We start from the raw sequence: 7,870 nt of genomic DNA, 5'->3' as shown, positions 1-7,870 counted from the left end.
TCATTATCATTATTAGTACCCTGGTTAAAACCTCACCAAATAAGACCACGTAAGTCAGAGGGGGAAATATTTGCTATGAATGGCTAGGAGCATGGGGACTCAAGGTGGTATTTCTAGCAGAGCGGATGTGGCTAAGGCAGGATTACCAGGTAGTGCTGTTGGGGTGTTTGGTGCTAGGAAACTGTTGCTAAGTGAAAGTGTTGTCAGATGCCCGTGTTGCCAAGAATAACTGAAGCCTGTTCTCTAATGGTGAGATTTCTCCATAACTGGCAGACCTACTACTGACTCCTGGAGAAAAGGAGCCCAGCCTCTGCCCTAACGACACTTATCTCAGCAGCCACTGGCAAGTTTTTGACATCCTTCTTGGTGGTACTCTCAGGCTGAAGTCAGGGAGTGGCCAGGTTAAAGAGGTACAGGCTGGAAGGCCCTGGAACAAGAGCTTCCTGGAACAGTTGCTGTGTTGGGAATGCCTCAGCATCTTCCCCATTATCCCTTTTGTTTGTCCTGTGGGGGAAGGCAGGGCAGAAAGCAAGAAGGAGGGATTGCTGAGGATCCTAAGAGAGGCTCTTTGTGGGGGAAGAAGCTGAGGGCCCTTGAAGTCACCTGAGGCTCCCAGTTCCTGCCTGGATGTCAGTTGGGCAATTGTGGGACAGGTCCATGATCCCACAAGGCTATAGCCTATAGGTCATTCCACAAAGAGCCCCCCTATCCTGGGCTTCAGGAATAGGCTGGGCAGTGGCTCTGGCTTCTGAGCCCCACTTGTCAGGGGGTAGAGAGGCATGAAGAGTTCCCAGAGATTCCTTGCGTGGATGATAAAAAGGGGTTTTGTGGCAGGTCATGGTGGGTAGTCATGTCCCAGGCATACAAACTTTTTACTAAAAGGTTTATTTTTGCCTTAAGCAAGCCCTGTTGATTATTCTTGCGCATCTAGATGAACACACCTTTGGGATGCCAGAACACCCCTCAAAGGTATAGCCACGCTTAAGAAAGCACATACTCTGGTGAACTATCCTGTAATCCAACCCCCATCTTGCTTTCTCTAATCTTTCTTACGTCCCCTAACTGGCAGACCTACCACCCTGACGTCTGGAGAATTTCAGAAGACTTTCAAATGCAGACAAGAAGCTGTAAAACTGTTATTCCCTGGAACATTTGAGATCTTACTCCCCAGCACATGTCGTCAGTTTGGCACCAAAAAAAACTCATAAAAACTCTCTACAGGTTTGAATCAACCTTTCTTTCTTTCTTTCTTTCTTTCTTTCTTTCTTTCTTTCTTTCTTTCTTTCTTTCTCTTTCTCTTTCTTTCTTTCTTTCTTTCTTTCTTTCTTTCTTTCCTTCCTTCTTTCTTTCTTTCTTTCAAACACTGATCTTTTTGTTCCACTAATATGCATTCATTGGTTAATTCTTACATGTGCCCTAACCAGGAATTGAACCTGCAACCTTGGTGTATTGGGGACAATGCTCTAACCAACTGAGCTACCCGGCCAGAGCCAGATGTTTCTTACTTCAACACTTGGGGCACCTGGTGCTCCCCCACCCCCACCAACCAGTGTCCCTGCATTATCCTGGACTCCCCAAAGTTCAAGGTCCTCCCAGAAGAGAGAAGAGAGAAGTTTTCTTCCCCAGGAAAACTAATTGCTGAGAAGATGTAAGAATCACAGAGTGGAAGAAGCTGGGCAGGTCAGCCTTGGGTGAGAGTCACACCATCTCAGGACTTGGCACAGCTCTGAGGGAGGCCCAGGGTTGGACCAACCTACCAGGTAGCCTCAGGAACTACAAGATCAGGTGAGGTGCACCTGACAGGAGCCACAGCCTGGCATTGGCAGAAGGGGTGGGGACTGCAGTCTGAGTAATACCTCTCCCTTCAGGGCTGGCCAGGACTCTGCCCTGGCATACTGCATGGAGGTCCTATCTTCATCACCTGGCCTTTACCCTCTCAGGGATGGGAGAGTGTTTCTAAGTAAGTGATTTTCTGGGCTCAGGTCAGCGTGGCAGAAGCAGAACCTGCCTTGGGAAGCCCTGAAACCCTCCCCTGGACCCCCTGGGCTTCCTCTTCACCATATGCCCAAAAAGCATGTTGGAGGACCCAGCACCATGTAATGGCTGCTTCCATTTTCACCATAGCAGGTGGAGACCACCTGCTTTTGGTGGCTACCTTCAGGCTGTGTGGTAATCCTGTGATCCTTACGCTGATTAGGAGGAAGAGATAATGGCAGTAGCTGGGGTCCTCAACAAGCCCAGCCTGGAGTCAGGCTCAGCAGCATTTAAACCTACTCCTGTGTCTAGCTCGCTCTGTGACTTTTAACCTCTCTGAGCCCACATATCTAATCTGTAATAATGCCTCATAGTTTTATCCTAAAGGTCAAGTAAGACAATTTGTGTGTACAAAACAAACCTTAGAGTTGGATCTCAACAAATGTTAATATCTTTCCTTTATTCATCCCTTCTGATTGGCAGGATGTCTCTGACTAATAAACAATGGGAAAACACATTTCTGTTCTGGGTTGAAAAACTTAAAACATGAAGCTTAAAAAAAAAAGGATACTTGGGAGAGGTGTCAGTGTTGCCTCGTCAGTGCCTTCCCTGAGCCAGCTCTCAGAGCACCCAGCAATGCAGAGGTGAATAAGCCTTGGGTGATCTTGTCCTTTGAGGAGGTCACATCGAGTTGTGGAGATAAACATAGGAATAAGTTACAATATAATGTGGCAAAAACCTAATGGAGATCTGAGTGCACAGACTTGAGAATACTAGCTTTTGTTTGAGGGGTGAAAGTCTGGGAAGGCTTCACAGAGGAGGCGATGATGGAGCCGAACCCTGAAGGATGGGTAAGAGTTCCTAAGACATGGAAGGGCACGCCAGGCAAGGGGAACACCACAGACATGGACGTGTGATGGAACATGGTGAGTACGGAAACAATTAGCTGCTTGGGCTGTCTGGGCACTTGCTGGGTGGGAAATCGGTAAGCCCTAAGGCTGACAAGATAGAAGGGGGCATTGCATCCTCATCCTAAAGATAGTGGGAAGCCATTAACAGGATGCCGAGCAGAGAGGAGGAAAATGAACACATCTGTACTTTATAAAGATAACACTGCCAGCTGCCATCATCCACAGAACCTCATCCCATTTCTCCTGGACTGTTGCAGCAATGCTCTTACAACAGACAAATTTGAAAAAAGCAAAACCTGGCCATTTCATTCCCCTGCTTAAAGTTCACCTGTTGTATGTGTTCAATAAATGTTTGATGAATGAAAGACTAAGTGAATGAAGGAGCTATATGTAATAACTCCTTCCTCTATGTTTCCATATCAATGGGTCTAAATAAAGCACTTCCTGATTTCCTTTCTGGGAAAAGTGAGACCTGAGAAAGAAAGAGACTTTCTCAAGATCACATAGCAAGTCAGCAGCAATGGGACTCTACTTCCCATTGGGATTCTGAGGGATGGCCCTTGCAGAGGAAGCCCCAGGCCATGTTTTGCCTGCTCTCTGATTCCCCAGGTTGGATCCTCCGGACCAGAGCTAGGGGGACCTCAGAACACCTACGCCTACCGCACACACAAATAATCAGCTCCCTTTCATCTCCAGCCAGAAGTAGGGTTGAGATCTGGAATTTCTCCTCCTCAGTTTGCAATCTTATCTCTCCGTTGGGGGTTGCCCTAAGAGGAGAATCAAGGATCTTCTAGGGTCTAGGGTTCTAGACCACCCTAATTATTAGGCTGAACTCTGAGTTCTGGAGCTAAGATGGGTCTGTGCTGCATTGTAGGCTTCTGGCTAGATTGCTTCTAAACTGAACTCTGGGCTGCTCTGGGCTCTACATTTTGGGTTTAACTTTGGTTTGAATTCTAGGCTCTGAGCTTGGAGCCCTCTGGCTTTGGGTTCTAGGCTGTTTGTGAGATGGGTGATAGGCCCAGGGCTTGATTAGAAGTTCTAAGCCCTGGTCTTTGACTCTGGCTGGTGTTTGGGCCTGGACTGAGTTGTGCTCTGGACTCTGCAGTTTGGACTCTGGCCTTCTGTCTTTAGTTACATTTTTGCTTATTATTATTTTTTTATTGTTGTTTTGGGTCTTTAGTTCTGGATTCTGAGCTGAATATTGGACCAGAGCTGAGCTTGTTTGGGTTCTAGGCTCCAGGTTCTGGGCTGGATTCTGGAGCTGGACTGAGCTGGGTTCCAAACCTTAGGTAGTGTGCTGTGGTCTCTGCCCTCTGAACTCCAGGCTCTGGGCTTACTGCATTGGGTGGGAGTAGGGGCCACAGAAGAGAGAGTAGCAAGTTCTTGAGCCTCTCCCCTCAATTCTACTCCTCTTCCTCAAGACTGTTTTTGTCCTTCCTCATGGTAGAGAAGATCAAAGTGAATGTAGTAGTAGTTTTCCCTTCCTTCCTTCCTTCCTTCCTTCCTTCCTTCCTTCCTTCCTCTCTTCCTGCTGTTGAGTTGTATGAGTTCTTTATATACTTTAAAGTAGTAGCTTTTGCCCTTGCTGGGTAGCTCAGTTGGTTACAGCATTGTCTCAATATGCCAGGGTTGCAGGTTTGATCCCCAGTCAGGGCACATACAAGAATCAACCAATGAATGAATAAATAAGTGGAACAACAAATCCACTTTCTCTCTCTCCTTTCTTCTCTCTAAAATCAATTTAAAAATAAATAAAATAAAGTAATAGCTTTCTTTGAGCTTCTCAAGGACTTCCTTGACCACCAAAAGAAATGAGAGGTGAAGGGGAGGGTGGGTGGTATATGGAGGTGTCTTCAGGTGGCCAGGATCCATCTTGCTATCCAGGACCTTCCCACAGAGCATAGCGCAGGGAGGGAGCATGGGTGCAGCTCACAGCCTGAGCCCCTGCGGGAAGGGAGGCATGGGAGGCAGGCAGGCTGCAATAGGGTCCGGAACTGAGACTGAGGGGTTCCCTCCCCCACCTTTCCTACCCCATTCCAAGTCTTCACCCCACCTCTGTTCCAGCAAGAAGTTGTCACCAGAAAAGGTAATTCCCAGGGTTCGCCTAAGCCTTTGCTCAAGACCTGCCCTTTACCGTCACTGCTTTCTCCCTTACAATGGACTGCTTCAGTGGTATTCCCCTTTGGGGAAAGTCTCCTTTCTCCCCTATCTGCCTAACGCCCAGCAGGACTCCTCCCCAGCCCCACCGCTGGACGCCCTCACTCCTAGATGCTGCCATGAACGCAAGGCCCCTGAGCATGAGTGAGTCAGACTTCCATGAAGGGGCAGGAATTTCTGTAGTGAAATACGACTAGAAGAAATCATTTTAATTGTACACATCCTGTGACTGCCAAGAACCAAAATCTGTTAACAGGCTGTCTGTCCCCTTGGGAGTACACTCAGTTCCTAACTTTATTCTTTTTTTTTAAGAGAGAGAGAGGAAGGGAGATAGAGAGAAACATCAATTTGTTGTTCTACTTAGCTATTCATTTGTTGCTTCTTGTGTGTTTCCTGACCTGGGATCAAACCTTCAACCTTGCATATTGGGACCATGCTCTAACCAATTGGGCTATCCAGTCAGGGCTAAGTTTCTTCTCCTGTCTCAGATCTTCCTTCCCTCACACTCCCAGACAGAGACCACCTTCTCTATCCAACTCTGCGCAGGAAGCCTCACCCCACCCCTGACCACATGGAATAGGATCAACAGGAGAATAAACACTTAGCAGAACACTTCCCCAAATCTGAGTTATTCAGTCTAGAAGAATATCACAGCAGGAGCATAGAGGGGTGCAGGAAGTGAGCTTCAGCCAAAGAGCCTAGAAAGGGCTTGACAATTTTTACTCTTAATGTCCTATCCCTTTAAAGTCTCTTCAGCCAGTGAGAAGTGAGGAGCTATACCTACTCCTCATTGTTCAGACTTGACCTTTTGGGGAAAGTGGGGGCGACAGTGGGGTGGTTAAATGTAGAAAAGATACACACAGATAACCCCTACAAGAGACAAGTGTTTATTCTCAGGATCAGTATTGTCTAAATTCATACTGAGGAAGAAAAACACTTTCCAAAGGGCCTCATAATCTGATCCCTGCCCATAGTGGGATAACTCAAATTATTTTTTAGAGCAATAGTTTAGGCTATGTCCCAGCCTACCATGCATTTAAAAAATGGGCCTGGCAAAGAGCATCTATCGGTGATGGTCCCTCTTGGATATATGATGTCCTTATAAGAGCTTTGAAAAGATTACTTTATTCACATTGGCCTAGATGAAAATTATGGGGTGCCCAGACCAGGTAGTTCCATTGGTTAGAGCATTGTCCCGATTTGCCAAAGTTGTGAGTTTGATCCCCAGTCAGGGCACATACAAGAGGCAACCAATGAATGCCTAAGTGGAACAACAAATCAATGTATCCCCCCCCACACATAAATAAATAAATAAATAAATAAATAAATAAATAAATAAATAAATAAATAAATAAATAAACAAACAAATAAATAAATAAATAAAAGAAAATCATGGGAGAAGGCTGAAATTCTTCCACTCTTGAGTAGAGCAATCCAAAGTGTGGCACATTGGGTTTTCCAAGTGCAAACTCATTCTTTACGTCTCAGCTCCAGTCCCCCACTCTGACTAGTGCATCCTCCCTTACTGTGTGTCCTTAAAAAGCCTCGATTTGAAACACATAGGGTGTGAACCTCTGACCATACTCAATATATTACATGTTTTCTACTTATTCATTCTGTCTCCCCAGCCAAACTGGGAGCCCTGAAACACAGGGATGCATCCAAAATTCCTTCACTCAGATGACCATTCACTCAGCCCTAACACTGTGTCGGACTTTAGAATCCTGAGCGTAGGTGTCCTGGACTTTAGAATCCTGAGCCCTTGACTTCTGCTTCCCTCGAGGAGTTCAGAGTCTAGAGGAAGAGACCAACAGGGAAATAAGTCATTTTAGTGAATGTCTGATAAAAACTATGATGGGGGAAACAGAGGAGAGATATGTGCAACTTTGCCATATTGCAAAACCCTAGGAAGTGTGTTTGACTGGTCCCCCAGGGAGTTGTGTAATGAGATAGTCCTGGTCATACGCAAGCCCAGAGGAGGTAGCTGACCCAGCCTGGAAAGTCTTGGCAAGTTCTTTAACGATACTAGGTATTGGCTGAGGCTCGAACAGCAAATCTGCCAGGCAGATGAGGAGTGAAGGGCAATCCAGGCACAGCAAACAGCATCTATGAAGCCACAGCAGTGTTGGGAAATATCAGGAAATATATTTTGGCAGAATCACGGGGCACATGTGGGGGAATGCACCCAGTTTATTTGTTAAATGACCTAATAAATGTAAGAAGGACTTTACAGTTGACCCTTGAACAACATGGCAGTTAAGGGTGCTGACCCCCTCCCTGTGCAGTCAAAAATCTGCATATAACTTTAGACTCCCCCAAAACTTAATTATAGTCATCCCTTGGTAACTGCAAGGAATACATAGAACAATGCATATAGTCAGCCCTTTACATCCACAGGTTCCCAACATCAGAAGCAAAACCTGGGGCAGGGAAGGGAGACACAGAGGCCAGATGTATATTTACTGGGAAAAAAATCTATACATAAGCAGACCCTTGCAGTTCAAACCTGTTGTTCAAGGGTCGGCTGTAAATAACAAAAATCATGATCACTAACATTTGTGAACCACCCACTCCATACCAGGCATTGTGCTAAGCAGTTGATGTGCATTTTCTCATTTTACCTTCACAACAATCCCAGGAGGTCAGTTCTTTATTAACTTCCCTTCTTCAGGTAAGGAACCCAGGCTCAGAGAAGTTCGTCAACTTGCTTAAGGTCACAGAGCTAGTGAATGGCAGAGCGTAGGTGTCCTGGACTTTAGAATCCTGAGCCCTTGACTTCTGCTTCCCTCAATACTTGTGCCCTTAACTTTGGTCAGGGTTGGTGACTC

The sequence above is a fragment of the Phyllostomus hastatus genome, unplaced genomic scaffold (assembly GCF_019186645.2).
Source record: "Phyllostomus hastatus isolate PE091 unplaced genomic scaffold, TTU_PhHast_1.1 phas_scaffold_182, whole genome shotgun sequence".
Taxonomy (NCBI): domain Eukaryota; kingdom Metazoa; phylum Chordata; class Mammalia; order Chiroptera; family Phyllostomidae; genus Phyllostomus; species Phyllostomus hastatus.
The sequence above is the reverse complement of the archived record's forward strand: the minus strand, read 5'-3'. Positions refer to the sequence as shown.